The following is a 17,808-nucleotide window of genomic DNA, read 5'->3' on the forward strand; positions in this document are numbered from 1 at the left end:
CACAGCAATATTCAATTGACCAGTTAAACTGATTCTGAAGATTATACACAAAAAAAAAAAAAAAAGACACTGCCAGATCGTCAGACATGTGAGCTTCAAAGAGACCCATCACAAGTCTAACACAGGCCACCCATAAAACCCATTACCTCGAGCCACAAGAGCTCACTGATCTCCAAGAACAAAAGCAAGAGATACCTTGCACGACATGTTTTCATATCAGGAAAGAGAATGTACAAGGGATATATAGCCAGTGCCAACTGCAGGCCGAAGTCAGCATTTCTTCACTCTCTGATTTGAATAGAAAGCCAATAGGTAGCTTTATAGACCCTAAAACTAGAATTCTTAGAAAATCTTATCTCTGTGAGGGAAGCTATTAGAAACACGAGATTAGTTGCAAATTGTAGATATAAAATGTGTTTACCAGATATAAAATCCATATGGGGTGCGTGACGAATCTGGACAATTTGTTTCTTCTCCCCAGAGGGGACCCACCCCCTTTGAGGATAGGAAGGTGAGCCTGTTCAGCATGACCCTCCCCAGGGGTCTGGGCAAGCAGGACCTCACTGGGAGTGACTCCCCTCTCAGAGACGAGCACTCCCTTTCATATAAGGAACTCCCAGACCAAACAGTTACAGTTCTTCTATTACTTTGGTTTTAGGTAATGCTGGATCTCGCATGGACTCTACAGTCGAGGAACACACACACCCCCTCCTTGATGGGAACTGTGAATTTATTTATTTATTGTGCTTTTGTAAGGTGCTTATACCTCAAGAAAATGTCTTTCAAAGCGCCCACACAGTAAAGGGAAGGGAACAGGGGAACAAAACAAGACAATGAAATAAAATAACAATGATGGGCAAAGGGCAGAGGCGGTCCTACTAGGCCTTGTGAAAATTCGGAACGTGCAAGAGCAGAGAGAGAGAAGGGGCAGGGTAAGTGCTAGAGGATCTACTGAGGGGGGAGTGCCAGAGACAGCTGCAGAGCAACTGGTAAGTGCCAGGCAGTGACCACTTGGTAGGGGAGTGGTCACCTGCAAGTACAATAAGTGTGGGCCTGTGAGTTGACACATGCCAGAGAGTGCACAAAAGCAAGTGCAGGGGGAGGACAGAGGCTGCAGGTGATTGGACAGAAGGCCAGGTCCCAGAAGGACACAAGGGCCCAGGCCACCAATCTCAGCGACTGGGGGTTAGCGCAGGAGGGAGAGGGGGAAGGAGGAGGAGAAGAGGAATGTCTTGAGGAACTTGCAGAATTTGAGGAGATCCATGTCAAGACAGAGCAAGGGGGAGGCTGTTCCAGAGGAGGGAGTCAACGGCGGAAAGAGATTGGCCACCAGCTCGCTCCTTAGAGAAGCGCTTGACAAGCAGAGAGTTGGAGCTGGCAGATCAGAGATCTAGAGGGAGAGTATTTGGTGAGAGCAAGTTGTAGATAGTGTGGTCCCAGGCCCCAGACAGCCTTATGGATGATGCAGAGGGATTTGAATTTGAGCCTTGCAGCAACCAGGAGCCAGTGGAGAATCTTTAGTATCGGATAGATGCAGTCCCTGGGCTTGAGGCCAAGGATAAGTATTGCAGCCCTATTCTGGAAAAGCTGGTGGGGACGGAGAGAGGAAGAGAGTAGATTAAGGGGAAGAGGCTGTTGCAATAGTCCAGCCTAGACAGTACCAGAGCTCTAGAGACATTGGGTTTCTGGGGAAAGGTGAGGAAAGGGAGGGTACCTCTGAGGAGGTGAAGTTGGAAATGGGCCTTCTTGGCAAGGTCTAGGATGTGAGGAAGGAAGGAGAGAGTGGAGTCTAAGATGACTAAGGTTTCTGGCTTCAGAGGAAGGAGACAGTGGAGAGCCCATAGAAGGTGGCCAGAGTGAAGGGAGGCAAGAAGGAACAGGAGTCCCAATAGGAAGGATCTCAGTCTTGCTGACATTGAGACAGAGATCTTAAAGGCGCACCAAGACTGGACAGCAGACAAGTAGTCCGGAATGGTAGAGGAAGTGGGAAGAGGTTCAGGAGAGAAGTTGGAAAAAGAGTTGGGTGTCATCTGCATAACACTGGAAGTGTGGGGAGAAGGAGATAAAGTGAGGAAGCGGGGCGAGATAGATGTTAAAGAACCAGGGCGAAAGGACGGAGCCCTGGAGGATGCCACAAGTGGAGATGTGGGTGGGGGAGGAGAAAGAACCCAGGATAACCAGGGAGGGAGGTCAGTGAGGAAGGAGGTCAACCAGTCTAGTGCTGCTCCGAGATACCCAGGGTATCATGGAGCTGATTTATGAGGATAGAATGGTTGACAATATGGAAAGCAGAGGAGAGATTGAGTAGAATGCGAACGAATGAGTTGGAGTCAAGAGATGCAAGCAGTTCTTCACAGGTTTTCAGGAGAGCCGTTTCTGTTCCTCTGGATGCTCGAATTCCAGATTGATGGTCGTGAACACAACCAACAAGCTCTGTATGCTAGGTTATTTGGGGGAAGACCAACTTCTCCAGAAATTTCCCAAGGAAGGGAGTGATAGAGATGGTGCGCTAGTTAGTCAGGCATGAGGGGTCGGCAGAAGGCTTTTTCAGGAGGGGGTGCACAAGGGAGCGATTGAGTGAAGAGGAGAAAGACTTGGTAGCAAGAGAATAATTACAGAAATCAGCAGGTGCAGGGGCAAGGGAGCCGATGTTGTCTTTAATAGTTCTGGAAGAACAGGGGAAGATCCGTTTAGGGGAGACCTTCATAGAGCGGACAACTCTAGTGACCACTGCAGATGTGATAGGAGAGAAGAATGAAAGAGGATGAGGGAGGAGAGGCCAACGATGGCCAGAGGTGGGCAGGGGGGGAAGGGAGGAAGAAAGTATTCATGATGTCCTGCGTTTTTGCAGTGAAGTGGGTGGCCAGTGCAGTGCAGAGGGCTTGGGGGGGGAGAGGCGAGCTGGAGACTGCAGAAGGATTGGCTAGTTCCTTGCAGATTTTAAAGAGTTCAGCCATGTTGTTGGATGCTCCAGAGATGCAAGACTGGATGTGGGCCCTCTTTCTGGAACAAAAGGAGAGATGATATTGCCTTTGGAGAAGGCGACAGACTAGTTTTCAGAGGATGAGCTCGAGGTCGGCCACTTCTGTTCAGCAGCACTACACTTGTTTTTCAGGCCTGCTAGGTCAGAGTCATACCAAGTGTCACGCTTGGTGGCAGGTTTCAGGTGGATCCTCATTACAGAGCAAGAACGTCTTGAGTGTTGGTGATGGTGAGATAGAGGGGGTTGAGAGCCAAGTAAGAAGTAGAGTCAGCAGTGGGAGGTGGGGGCTGGGGGGGGAAGGGGAAAGGGGTTGGAGGTGAAGGCAGCAACTGACACTCGTTTCATCGGGTGGATGTCTGAACGAGGCTGGCAGAGCTAGGGGAGGTGCGGTCAAAGGGCCGAGAGGACCCAGGTGCGAGGAGAGGAGGAAGTTGTCTGACCAGGAGAGCTGGGTGGAGAGTGGAGAAGAGAGCAAAAGATCATTATGGATGAAGGCATTGAGAGTGTTCAGCCGAGTGGGTAGGACCAGAGGGAAGAATAGAGAGGGAGAGAGAAGTGCAGAGGTCACGGAACAGAGTGGCAGCTGTGATTGAGGAGTCAAGGTGGATGTTGAAGTCACCCAGGAGGAGGAGTTTAGAGGTAGATGTCAGGAAAGAGGAAGAGAAATCGGCCCATTCTGGGAGGAAGAGGGAGATGGGGCCGGGCAGCTTGTAGATAGTGGCACTGGTCAGAGAGGAAGTAGGAGAGATGCCAAGTTTGCAGACAAGGCTTTCAAAGGAGGAGTACGGCTTGGTGGGTATGAGGGAAGGGACCCACTCGGGGTAGATCAAGGCAACCCCACCGCCAGCACGGTTAGGGTGAGGCTTACAGATGATCTTGTAGCCATCAGGGAGAAGGAAGTCAAAACAGTTACTGTGTCAGGAGCCTGGGTTGGGGCAGAAAGGTGTGTGTTGTGCGCGCGTGAGTATGGGGACTACACTTCCCAGTAGGTAAAGGGAATTGGGTGTAGTTCCCCATGTGCGCCACTAAGCAGCTGCAGTTAATTGCAAGGCGTGCTTATAACGGCAGTCCGCCTGTGCTCCGGGGGTTGATGATTATTGTTGGAGAGCACGGGCAGCGGCGGCAGTGACAGCAGCTGTTCGGTCTTAATACAGAAGACACCGTGAGGCGGGCACAGATAAACTCTGGCGGGAATGCTGAAGTAAGCATTCCCAGTTGATGGATTGGAGTCGTGCATGAAAGGACCCGGCTTGCGGCGGTGAGAGGAGCCTGCAACGCTGCCATTCCGCGTCATGTCTTCAGGTCCGGGTGCCTTACGAGACGCCCGGACATCCAGTTAAGTGGTTTTCTGCATCTGATTCCTTTGTTGCCATGCCTGGTGCGAGAAACTATACTTCACTACTTCGGACGGCCTTAGACGGCGTCCAAGCATGCATTACGTGCCTCCTGGTTATCATTTGTCTTTACAGTTTCTCTATGCATAAGGGGCTTTTAGGGTCCTACTGAAAGACATTCTAGGTGAAAACAAACATTGAACAGAACTGATTTTGTTCAGGGAGGTGTTGGAGGTGTTTTGGACAAACATGGAAAATTGCCAATAGTGCTTTCAACCACACAATGGTTACATTCATGTCATGTACAGCTCTATGTTTTCTTGTTTGTTGCTTCTGCTTGCCCATTTAGGGCCATGTGTCTGTCACGGTCATTACAGGAAACTCCCTGTGTTTGTGCCATCCTGCTTATGCAATATTACGGTCCGTGTATGAGAAGTTGGTTATTGGCGTTATATGTGTTTCAAGTCAAGATCACTAACCTCTACGTTTCATGTGCTTTTGTAAGTCTATTATGAGTACAAAAAATTCAAGTGGAGAGTAGGATTGAGAGGTAATAAGTCAGGAGTATGTTTTTGGCAGGCAGGTTCTAGGAGTAGGTTAGTTTTCTATCTATGTATGCTTGTTTCTCTTCCCTACCTTACCGTTGTTAGTCCATCCCCTTTCCCTAACTCCGTCTTCCCCCCATTGGCTGCCACGTGGTTCCCTGTATTATTAATATTCAGGCGCCCGTGCCAACCACGGTGGGAGGGTCGATCTATTCGGCTTCTGTGGTTTGGGAGAGGGGGGGATTGATTTCCCACTCCTCATGCATTATTGACAGACTGAGCTGGCATTGAACCACGTCTCGGTGAGAGCGGGGACGTCGAGATCAAAGTCTTCAAGGAGGAGGCAAATGTCAGAAGAATGTTTGATAGCAAAGCAAGCATTAAGCGTGGCTAAGTGAAGCCGGTCATCAACTTTGAAAGTTTTCCGAGGCGGGATAGAGGGAGGTGGTACACCAGTCGGAGGTGAAGGAGATGCAGAGAGAGAGTAAGGAGGGGAAGCAGGAGTGGGAAGGAAGTTGATGAGAGATGGCAGGTGCCAGTCAAAGACCAGGAGATTGGGTTGAGGACCCTGAGCCAGAATACTGCCATTGCGATAGACATTAATGATGCAGCTGGAGGATGAGAAGCCAGCCAAGATTACTTTCCATCTAATGCCACCATTAATGGGTAAAGAAGAGAAAGGGGAGAGAGTGGAGATCAGATGCTGGGTCCACAGGTCTGAAGAGGGGAAAGAAAAGAGGATATCAGTGAAAATCTGTCTGGAAGTAGCTTTGACATAAGTGTCTGTGATAGGTAAGCCAGGATTAGAAGAAAGGAGATCTTTTTTAACTTTTTTCTTCAAGACTTCGTGAGAGAGGGAGGAGGGATAGTTAGCAGCTAGAGTAGATAGGAGAGATGGAGAGAGCCATAGAGACGGTAGAGAGGGGAGTGCGGGGATAGGAAGAGATACTGCACAGGCACAACATGACTTACCAGGCGGCCTAGAAGCCGAAAGTAGCAGATAATTTAAAAAGCGCACCTAGATTTGATTTTGCCAAGGAGCACTGAAACAGCACACCATGTGAGTTGCAGCAATTTAAAAAAGCACACCTAGATTTGATTTTGCCCCACAGCACAAATGCAGCACAGAATCGAGGGTAGAGATGTTTTGAAGGTGCTCTTAAGGAGGAAAAGGGAAAGGCACTAGTACGCAGCAGATAGGCTATAAGTAAGATGTAAATTAAATACCCATGTTCAGTGGGAGGAGGAAACAGCAATGGCAAAATGCAGCAATTTTAGGTGAGGCCAGAAGAGATAACATCCAGATTTGAAATCAAACATATGTAAGGTGCGGGTGCAGATCTGATGTAAAACAAAAGTCAACTTGTGGTGAGGCAGGTGGAGATCAGAGCAGAGCAGGCCAGGCCGATTGTCCAATAAAGAGAATGAGTTCATGTGGTACCCAGGATACATTAGGTCAGCATACAGTTGGATTTGAGAGTTGAACGGCACTCATAGTGTAGAGGGCACAGCATTGTGGTAAAGTCAGAAAAGAAAACAAGAGGCTGTAAGGAAGCGACAGGGCCAGACATTGCGGACCAGGCCGGCACAGAGGCGGCAAGAATGGAGTAGGGAGAATCTTTTTCTTATATAGCAGTGTGGGAGGCAGAGCGCAATGCTGGGCGATCAGCTGTGATCTGAGGAAGAGCCTAAGCATCCCTCCAGGGATTTATGCAGAGGAGAAGCATCCAGACAGGGTGTAGATAACCCTTTGTAGGTGGCACTTTGAGAGGGGGCAGCGTTTGCCTGCAGACTCCCGGGCCTTGCAGCGATTCGAGGAGCTGCATGTCCAATCAGGCAGCTTGATGGAGGCTGGTAGTGTGCCTCAGTAGAAGGCCTCTAACCCGGTGACCAAGTTGGCGTAGGCCCGGGCAGATGGAGGAAGATGCTGTCCTCGAGACCGCAGGGCCTAAATCACGATGTTTCAGACAGGAAGGGGGTACATGCGAAATGGGGAGGGAACTCCTATGCAGGGTGGAGAGTGATTCCAATGCAGAGGAGAGAACTGTCACAACTGTGCCACTGGAGCATCAATTGGCACCCCTTGTGGACTATACAGTACTCAATCACCATAAACCTTCCCAGACAATAACGAAGTTACTCACTGTAGTGACTTCCTTACTCCTAGTCCATACTCCTTTCTTTCATACTTTTTTTAGGACATTCCGTCCATTGGGACGGGACCAGAGCACTTTGAAGCATCAAAAACGACTTTTTGTCCTTTTATTTTTACGCGGTGCCACCGCACGTGGCTGTAACCCCGCCCTGCTGAGCTCCGTCCCGCCCATCGCCCTTCAGTCCTTTACCATCACCAAAATCGAAGGGCGATAAGCAAATAGAGGAAACCTTTTAGAGGGGAAGGCGGGCAGGCCTATGGAGGAAAGTGGACTATGGATTAGGAGTAAGGTAGTCACTACGGTGAGTAATTTTCTTATACTCCTACGTCCCGTCCCCTTTCCTCCATACTTTTGGGAGCTTCCCAATCACTAACCAAAGGATGGACATGTCCCTTACTGGAACAGGTTTTAAGAACTGCCGGGCCAAACTGGGTATCAGCCCAGGAGCTCAGGTCAAGACAATAGTGTTTACAAAAAGCAGAGGGAGAAGTCCATGTGGCCACCTTGGCTACAGACTCCCAAGGGACATATTTCTGGAAGGCAACAGCAGCCACTTTGCCTCGGACCAAATGTGCATGAACGACCTTTGGGGCCTAAAGGCCTTGAACTGTATAGGTCTCTGAGATGCACAAAGCAATCCATCGTGAAATGGAAGCTTTCGAGGCTGGTTTTCCTTTTGGGACCCCGAAGGTAACAAAGAGTTGTGGCGAGCTTCTGAAATCGTTTATTCTTTGAAGATAAAACTTCAGAGCTCTTCTAACATCCAGGTTATGGACGCCTCGATCCCAGGAGGGAGGAGTCCGTTGTGATCATGGACTGCGGTGAATACTCCTGAAAGGTTGTTGCAGGTTGCCCACCACTGAAGATGGGATCGATGATATTTTGGAATCCAGGTCTAATGCTTGAGACCAACAGTTCCTAGCGCGAGCTGCGTGTGCCTCATTTTGAGGCTTGCTAGAGGCAGAGCTAGAACACATGAGGCCTAGCCTAGGAGCCTATGCATCCACTAGGCTAACCTGTGGGAGGAGATTGGAAAAAGATGGCATGTGGTGGACAAATCCGCAATCTTGTCTTCCATTAGGAAAACCCTGGTACTGATAGTATTCCAACGGAAACCTAGGAATATCAGGTCGTGAGCAACCGTCATAGACGATTACCGCCAGTTTACCGACATCCCCAGCTGGAACAGGAGCTGGAAAGGAGACTGAAGATTGACTGCTGCAGTTTGGGGGCAAGGACTCTGCAGAATCCAATTGTGTAAATATGGATAGACATGAACTCCCTGAGGAATGCAGCGATGACCGCCATCTACGTAAAGACTTGGGTGCTGAACTAAGATCAAACGGTAGCACTCGATATTGGAAATGTTCGGTTCCCACGGAAAACCAAAGGCATTTCCGATAAGGGGCCCACATTAGGATGTGCATATAAGTGTCCTGGAGATCGACCACACTGAGCCAGTCGCCCTTCCGGAGAGAGGACCTTATCTGGCTGGGCGTGATCATCTTGAATTTCTCTTGGGGAAGGAAAAGGTTAAAGCTGAAAAGGTCTAAGATAGTGTGTATGCCAGCCTGGTTGAGTTTGGCCACTTAACAAGACGGGAGTAATAGCCCTCGCCTTGCTCCGTCAAGGGAACACGCTCCACTGCCCTGCGGTTCAAGAGTTTTTGTACCTCGGCTCTAAGGGAAAGAGACCCAGTCCGCTGGAGAGGAGGGTGAGAAGGTGGGGAATGGAGGGGTAGCCGAAAGCCTGCTCGGGCGACAGACAAAACCCATATTATGGTCTTCCATGCCTCCAGATGAGACGATAAACGTCCTTCCACCAGAGTCTCTTGTGACCAATGGGAAGCATAATTTTGATGATTTATTGGGGGTGAGAGCTCCCGCCGCAGAAGAGGCGGCGGAGGACCGTGAGGAAAAAATGGCCACCGTGTCTCTGCTGTTTGCATCAAGGCCCACTGGATGAGCCTTCTGCTCGATACGCTCAGCGCTCCTGAAAACCCCTGAAACCCAAAAATGATCTTGTTTGGGTTCCCGACCTTTGTGTGTAGGCCGCTTTAGTTGGAGTCTGCTTTGCCAAGACTGATAAAGTGCTTGCTTTTGTCTTGTTGAGCTCCTTGAAGGTGGAGGAGTGGAAAAGCTCTTTCCTCTCACAGCGAAGGTCAAGGACCCTGTGTTGAACCTCCTTCGAGAACTTTGCAGCATGAATCCACGCCTGGCAGGAAATATTGATCCCTATCCTAAGACCCCCGGGCGGATGTGTCCACATGATGGGCCGCAGCCTCAAGCAGATCTTGTTCTAGGACCCTGGATTCAGATAGGCCCTCCTTAAAATCTTCTAGCCTGTCCTGTGGAATGCAATCTTGGAACTCTGACAGCGCTCCCCACAACTTGAGGTTGGCTGCTGCCAGAAGGACTTCAGTGTTCGCCTGACGCAGCTGAAGACCTGTATTGGCAAATACTTTTTTGCATATGCCATCCACAATTCTTTCCTCGGCTAGGACCTGTCAGGCAATCATGGAGGAGGTTGAAGAAGGCTTAGCCTGGAGTGTAGCCACTGCTACTACCGTTGATGAAGGAAGTGGGCAGGTAGCTAAGGGCATGTCCTCCGATGAGTGGAGCTTACAGCAAGCATCGACTTTTTTATTTATATGCTGCCCGGTATGAGGTTTTTCTCAGACCTCACTGGCTTCAGCAAGCACGTCTTTTTGAAGAAAAAGACCTGTGTGCTCCTGTGATGTAAGGGTTGGCGCCAGAGGTTCGGGATTGGAATCTTTAGCAACGTCCTCATATCCAAAATCCTGTCATGAAAAGCTCTGATGGAGTGGGGCCGGTCTTCACTATCCTGGTCCGTGTGCTTCTTGCACCACTGATGTTGGAAGCACTGGAGAAAGTGTAGGAGGAGGCTCCACTGGAAGCAGAGAAGGCACTACCGGAGCCTGCTGAGGTGGAGGAGGAGCAGGCTGCAGCTCGAGAGGCTTAGGATACATGTCCTTGAACAGATCCTTAAAGTAAGACTTTGTAGGGTCTGATTGCATGAGGGCCTGGAACTTGCCAAAGAACGCATTCTCTGAGGAGGGTGTAGGTAGAAGAGTGGGTAGAGGCTGCTCTGAAGGGGCATATCATTGAGGCAGGTTACCAGGATGGCCCCCCTCCAGATGGATCCACATAAACCATAGGAGCGGAAGTAGGAGTAAGTGGGACCGTGTCTGGCAGTGGAAATCTTGCACGCCAGTCAAAATGGGTTTCCATTATCCACATTTGGTAGAAAAGGCTGTTCGGCCCCAAACGTAGGTCCTTCCTGCCCCAGCCGTTGAAACATTTGCTTGGAGGAGCCCATCAAAATGGCAGCCTCAGGCCACATGAGTTGGGCCGCCACTGTCACTGCCTGAAGCAATCTGCATCACTTTTTTGTGAAGTCATCGTCACCACAGGAATTGTAGGAGGTTTAGAGTCAATTTTAGCCCTTTGATAGGGAACCTTGGCAGAGCTGGTACTCGAAGCCCTGGAGTGTTTTTCAGCCTCTTTAGCCTCGGAAACTGTTATCCTTCTACGAGGGAGCCTCAGCAGGACAGGTGCTCGATTTAGGGCCTTTGCTTGCCTTTTTTGCCCCCTCAGCAGGACCAGTACGACCACAAGAAACCTTGTCGGAAAGCTCAGGTTGACACCCGGTAGCCAGACTCTGCGAATGGGACCACTCTAATCCTGTTGGTTCCATTTATAGCCCCTATATGGGGATCCCCAGGAGTGATCACTGTATTGTTAATCACTTTATGTGAGACTAGCCTGGGTATGTTTAGTCCCAGACTGGGAAGACTTGGGAATACCCCCGGTCGAAACTGCTGCGGAAATAATGGGCTTAATTTTAGCCCCCTGAAGGGGAACCTCGGAGGAAACTATCAAGGTTAGATCCCTTTCGGGATACCTCGAAGAACATCCTGGTTTAAGACCCACATGGACCCCTTCCAGACCCAGAAGACCCCAGGAAGGAATCCCTGGGCTGTGGTGCCCTAAAAAGGAAGGAACCTACCGGACGATTCCTTTTCTCGTCGATGAACTGTTGTAAATGAGGAGGAGGCAGCCTACCCTGGAGTGCACGAACAGAGCGAGTCGCAGTAGAGACAAGAATCCCACCAATGTTCTGGGCCCAAACACTCCAGAGAGAATGGGGATCCGCCCAAGCAAAACGACGTTCGCATGAAAAAAAGGACATGAATCCGTGACACTCTGGCAAAGGCGGAGATGAAGCCGATCGTTGAAAAGGGCTGAAAGGCGATGCGTGGGGAGCAGCTCAGGAAGGTGGGGTTACAGCCACGTGTGGTGGCTCTGCATGAAAATAAAAGAAGGACAAAAGTTTGTGTTTGATGCTTCAAAGTGCTCCCGTCCCGAAAGACGGAATGTCCCCAAAAGTATGGAGGAAAGGGGACAGGACCTCTGTGCTTCCTGCACTGCAGCCCTGCTCCCCTGCTTGCAGTCCCCTTTTCCCTGCCTACTGCCCCTTACTTCCTCTCTACCACCAATTAACTTGTTCCCTGCCTGCAGTTCCTTGTACAGTGTCCATTGCCAGTGTTACCTGGCTTTAGCTTCCTTGGTTCTTCAGTCCTGCTGTTATCCCACTCCAGAGTTACAGTTCCTTGTTATCTGTCTGTAGTCCTACCCTTGTTATTCCAGTCCAGAGTTACTGTTCCTTGTAACCTTTCTGCAGTTCCCAGTCCCTTACCCCTGCAGTTAGATTCTAGTTTTCTTGCTTTTCTTCTTTCTTTCAGTTTTCTATCCTGAACCTTGCTCACTTTGACTTCCTTTGTTCCCTAGATATTTCTGTTTAAAGTTCTTGTCTTCACTCGTGCCTTGTGTAATTCCTTTGTTCAGAGTTTGGCTTCTGGGTTTCCAGAAGGCAATCCCTGCCCCTTTCCTTTGTCGCGTTTCAGTGTTCTACCTTGTGTCGTTGTTCCTGGTTAACCATACCATCCTGATCGCACGTCCGACACCCTGGGAATCACAGGACAGGCTCTGGCGTGGCTAATCTCCTTTCTCTCCGACTGCCCATCCCATGTGGAACTCTGATCCCTTCTCTCAACTATTGCTCTCTCAACCTGTGACGTTCTCCAGGGATCAAACCTCTCCACCTGTTTTAACATCTATGTGGCTGCCTTGTTACTTGTGATCACCACTTTCACCTCTAACTTCCAGTGTTACGCGGATGACACTCAACTATCTGACTATCTGCTATTCAGTCATGGTGTGCTGCAAACGACCTCTGCCTCAACGCCAGTTAAGACTGAGATCGTTCGTATTGGGACCCCTGCTCCTGCTTTCCCACTTGCACTCTGGCCGGCATCCCTTGGCCTTCTCCTCTCACATCTCTGACAGCTCTAAAAAGTCCATCAGCTACACCTCCTCAGATGTACTCTACCTTTCCTCACTTTCCCTCTGCGGCTTACCGTCTCCAGAGCCTTGGTACTCTCTAGGCTGGACTATTGCAACAGCCTCTTCCTAAACCTCCCTTCTGCCCTGCGCCCTCTGCAACTCATCCAGAACAGAACCGCAAGACTTATCCTTGGCCTCAAGCCAAGGGACCGCATCTCTCCGGCGCTGCAATCCCTTTACTGGCTCCCTGTGGCTGCAAGGATCAAGTTTAAGACCCTCTGCATTGTCCACCGGGCTTTCTGAGGCGTGGACCTACCTACCAACAATGCTTCCTACCTAAATACAGTCCCTCACAAGCACCCCACTCACCTACCTCCAACCTTCTGCGAGTGAGCCGGTTCTCAAAGCAGAGATTTGGAGGGAGATCCTTATCCTCAGCAAGTGCTTCCCTCTGGAATAACATCTCTGCCGCCCTCTGTCTTGAGTCTGACCTTAATTTCCGGAAACTCCTCAAGAGCTTCCTCTTCCTTCACTCTCCCTCTACCCTGCTAACCTAGCCCTCTGCCCTCTCCATCTCTCCCTCTTCCTTACAACTTGCGGACTAGCCGCCAGGTGTACCTCAGAGTACCACCAGTTACGGTGCACCACCGTCAGTCCTCTCTTGCACTTGCCTCAGGGCCCTACAAAAAAACCCACCCTCACTGCACTTGAAATAACCCCAGGGAGTGGCTCTACTTTAACCCTGCGTCCGCCGACTGGGTGCACTTGGACCTCCATGTGACCGTCCATGTACATTGCATTGGATCGAGTGCATAAAGATCGTCTATTCGCTCTTGTCTTTTCCCCTTAATCGCACTGATAAAACAGCAGAGTCGCTGTCAGGCCTATTTGCTGTATCTCAACTATTAAATGTATTTTACGCACTTACTCTGCCTTTGCAGACTATTATTGTCTCAGAATATCAAGGGCTCTGAGCGACTGTTTATTCCCCACGTTTATACCCTGCTTGAGCGCTTTGAAACACTTTCCTTTGTATAGGTGCTATATAAACAATACAATTGTTAAAGTTGTGCTGGCTCCTTTTTCAGTGGGCAGTCATTTTTCAGGAGCTGCTGGACCAGTACAGGCTTCAGTCTTGCGAGTACTGTTTTCTTGTTCGTGCCTTAGGGTCCAGACACAGACACCCACTGCTGCTGCTCCTTTCCACGAGCATTCAGAGGATGCCCTGTAATAGTAACCAGCTCAGAAGGGTGGAGTTTCCCTGGTTCTGTGGGCAACTCTTTCCCTGTTCTGCATACACCCCAAGAGGGAATCTAACATGCTTGTTTTACTTGAACTCCCTGCCATGTTCTGTTCACTGTCTTTGTTGCCTATCCTATTGTCTGCAGGACTCCTTGCACTCCTGCTTCTTGTGTACTTTTCTACCTTCAACTTTGTGGGCATGTTTCTACCCGCAAGCCCCTCGACAACAGCGTCCTAGAGGGGAGGAGACACGATTGACCAGGGACCCTGCAGGTGTTAGGAGAGAGAGCCAAGCGCTAGCCAGATGGCCTGCATCCTATCCAACTTAGAAGCCAAGGTCGGGGAAAAGGCAGAGATGGAGAATCACTGATTTCCGATGGTGGTGCAACCACAGGGAAACCGTTGCGGGCCTGAAGCCCTGACACCAACACCAGATTGCTGGGGAGAGCCTGAATCCCAGAGCTCCCTGCCCAAAGTACGTTAGCTGTCTAGAGAAGCAGCATCATGGAAGCGAACACTCCATCAGAGCGACTACAGCTGAGAGGTACTGAGAATAGAGGCTGGAGAAATCTACAAGGTTTCGGGAACCTGAGAAACCAAGGTGGCCAAGTGGCCCTGTGAATCAGAGCAAGAGGTATGAATGCTACGTACCAAGGCTAGGAGAGCCTACAGGGTTAGGGGTGCCTGAGAAACCCGAACGGGCAAGTGCACATGTGAGTCTGATTGAGAGAAGTACGAACAATTTGCATCAAAGCCGGGAGAACCTATGTGGTTGTGGAAACCTGAGAAACACGAAAATGCAAATGCCCTGTGTGAATCAGAGCCAGAGATTTACGAATGCTTTATACCAAAGCTGGGGGAGCCGATGAGGTTACTGGATCCTGCAAAACCCGAATGGGCCAGCGCCCTATGCGTATCTAGTCAAGCTAAATACAAACACTTTGCATCCAAGCTGGGTAAGTGGCGAGGGGACAGGAACCTGAGAAACCCAGAGTGGGCAAGCCCCATATGTAAAGGAGGAATGAGAGGAATGAAGCCTGCTAGATAGCCGCAGGACTTCAGGGAGTACAAGAGCCACAGACTTGTTATCAAGAGACTCGTTTTTAGAGGAACACACAGAAGGTATTTTTTTCTTCTGAATATTGACGTCTGCAAGAAAGATGTGAACTGTTGTACGCTTTGGAAGAACTTTTTGAAGAATTCCTACATTTCCAAATGTTGGGCCAGGCAGAAATCTAACTCTGAAGCAGTGTCCTCGTCTCTCTTTTTGTTGGTTTTCTAAAGTGGATGTGCTAGTTAGTTCATTAGGATTCGGACGGAGGACTTTTATTTTGGACTTTGACAAACACTCTTAGTTTCGATAGGTAGGGAACCTCTCATAGAAATAGGGCAAATTAGGAGTTTATTTTAAATAAAGCCACTTTCAACATGTCATTAAGTCTTCCGACGACTCATGGTTCCGCACAGGTGTCACAGATTTGAAAAAAAAAATACGAAAAACACTTCTTTTGAAATATTTAACAGCGCAATATGTTGCGATTGTGCGCACAGATCTAGGGATTCCAATGATACAGATTTAGGAATCTCACATAAACACATCCAGTGTTACTTCCTGAAAACGCAATTGCCAAGTTAGCATTAGTATTGAGTTCCACTTCTCCCTTTGCAGGTTATGGGACTGGTGGAAGACGCACCTAGTCACAAGGCTGATTTGCCTCCTGGGTAGAGCATGCCCAGTCCAATCCTGTGGAATAGAGTGCACAGCACAATCCACCGAGCCAGTGCGCCCAGCTCATTTGGCAACAGTCCCAAAATGTTAGGCTGCTCAGGCCTTTCAACAGCTCAGTCTCTAATGGGCTCTACAGAGCTCAGAGGCCGGTCTCATTACACTCTGCTCTGGCAAGCTTCTCATCCTTCCGCCATGCCTGCCGGCTTAACCTGCCCTGTACCATTTACTGCCCGCCGAGTTCTCTGGCTCATGGTTTCTTAATGGGCACTTCCCCGACTCCTCTAGGGCCTTTTTTGGGCAGTCATTGTCTCATAGCCAATTTGGTTAGTGATCCTTTCATCGTTCAGGTACATTTCATTTGAATAGGTTCCAATGCTTAACTGAGCCATTAACTTTGCTAGTTGCTTGGTCATGGTCCTTGAAGGCTTTAAAATCCAAGGTGAGCATCTTGGGACAGGCTGCTTGCTTATCCAGAATGGCACAAACTCCCCCCCCCCATAAATCTGGCATCCTCCAGCTGTAACAGGCAAAGTCTAAACTTTTGCGAGGATCTCATCTGACATGCAGAATCTTGCAGGGAGCAGATATGCTGCATTAATATCTAGTAGCTTCTCTGGCTACTCCGTCTTTTTTACAAGTCTCTGAGGGTACCTATTTAGCATACGGCACTTCACAGAATTAGAAGCCAATGAGCATTACATCTTGCCAACACTGCTGGTCTTGTGAAAGAGGACACTTTATATGGCATTTGAGTTGACCTGTGCGTCTTGGTTCAGAACCCGGACCCTAGAGCTTCCAGTCTTAAAACAGCCTTTGTGGTCATAGTTGCCTTGCTGGTGTAGAACTAGAATCCCCTTACTAGGACAATGAGCCCCTATTAATGCCCTCAATGTTGCCTTAAAGGCATGAGAAGATGAACAGTACTATAGCCAGTGCCTTCAGGTGCTATGTAATCTGGTGGTTCTGAGTGAGGGGCATGGATTCGTAGAGGGTTACATCCATACGACTCTCCTGTGGTCTGACTGAGTCGTGGAGGTATCAGGATGGTCCAATTAAAAATGAAAATTGAGTTGCAGATCAGAGTTTTGTGCCTTCCATGAAGCCTGCATGTGTTCAGACTTAGGTGAGGGTTGACTGAGGACTCTGGGGACAGGGTCAGGACACAGATGTCACAATACATACAAGAATAACGTGAGACTGTTGGAATCCAGGCTACTGTGGGGATGACTAGTAGGTGAACCAGAAGGCTAAAGTGATTAGATCTTACCAATTATCCCAGTTTAATAGCCAAATGAAAAAGTTATACTGTAGGACAACCCAGGTTCACAAAATCCGTTAGATCAAAGGAGCCTTTTGCAGACAGCAACAGCATAAGATGCATGATTTTTCTCTTTTACGCATAACACTTTAAGACAGACCCAAGACGATACACTTTGAAGTTAGACGATCTGAACATGTGTTAATCTTTCAAGAAGAACGAGACCTAGATTTGTTTTTTTTGTCCTTGCAATATGCAGAATATATTTTCCACTGGCCAGTTCATTCCAGGCAGATTGTACTCCAATGTACATACCCTTGCTTCATGAGATTCTGCAAGCAAGTATGTATTGCATCATTCACCCAATAACACCCTTTATGGTAGTGAAGTCAGAGGGCCTTTTTCAGCCAATATCACAGAAAGTAGGGCTCTAAACCAACAAACCCCATGCACCCACCAATTGCTAGATAATACAGGAACTACACAACAACAGATTGGGGTTCTGCACTGTGTGTAAACAAACACAGATGGCGGATGACCAAGTACAGGAGCAGAGATCAAAGGGTGGAGATCATTGAAAAGGCCTATAAAGCTTAATAAGACGGTGTCAGTCTTCATATAAAACACCCGCCAAAATATGACATAAGGAACTGCTACATTAGAGAATTATCACCCAGAGTTAACTTCAGGGAGCTTGAAAAATGACAAAAACCTTTCAGGGAGAAAACCAAGATGTGTTGGAGAAAGCAGCCTGTCGTCAATCAGTCTCAAATGTAAAAAAAGATTTCAAATGTGTCAGTAAAACACAGCAAATACTTTTAAGCGCCGAAGTTGCGCCAATTAAGAATGACAAACATAATTGAATTGCCTTCCTAAAAAGCACGGACAACTTAAAACAGTTGCTAAAAGACAAAATGCCAATGTTGTATTCAGCCCTGCAGTAACCGAGCTGCCAAATGCTGAGCAAATGTACTGGGAAAAGCAAGACGCCTTCACCTGGAAAACTAACAATCAATCACAGTGAGACTGCCACCTATATCATGATACCATTTTTGCTAGGGTCCTGTGATGTGCTGCGTTTGAAAGAATGATGGGGCTGAACTGTGCTTTATTCAGAGAAAAGAGTAGTGAGCCAGAGGAAAACCAATTAAAGCAAAGAGCAAGACAAGCCTATTTCAGGGTCTGCCTTGCTGTC

The 17,808-nt window shown here is 48.8% G+C and overlaps 1 protein-coding gene across 8 annotated transcripts in view; it reads right to left on the minus strand.

The window, feature by feature from the left end:
• NUMB (NUMB endocytic adaptor protein) overlaps nucleotides 1-17,808 on the minus strand; it is an 824,148-nt gene that overhangs the window by 441,706 nt on the left and 364,634 nt on the right. The gene's annotated exons all lie outside the window — the stretch shown is intronic.

Source organism: Ambystoma mexicanum, chromosome 14 (assembly GCF_040938575.1).
Source record: "Ambystoma mexicanum isolate Mex_15411 chromosome 14, UKY_AmexF1_1, whole genome shotgun sequence".
NCBI classification, from domain to species: domain Eukaryota; kingdom Metazoa; phylum Chordata; class Amphibia; order Caudata; family Ambystomatidae; genus Ambystoma; species Ambystoma mexicanum.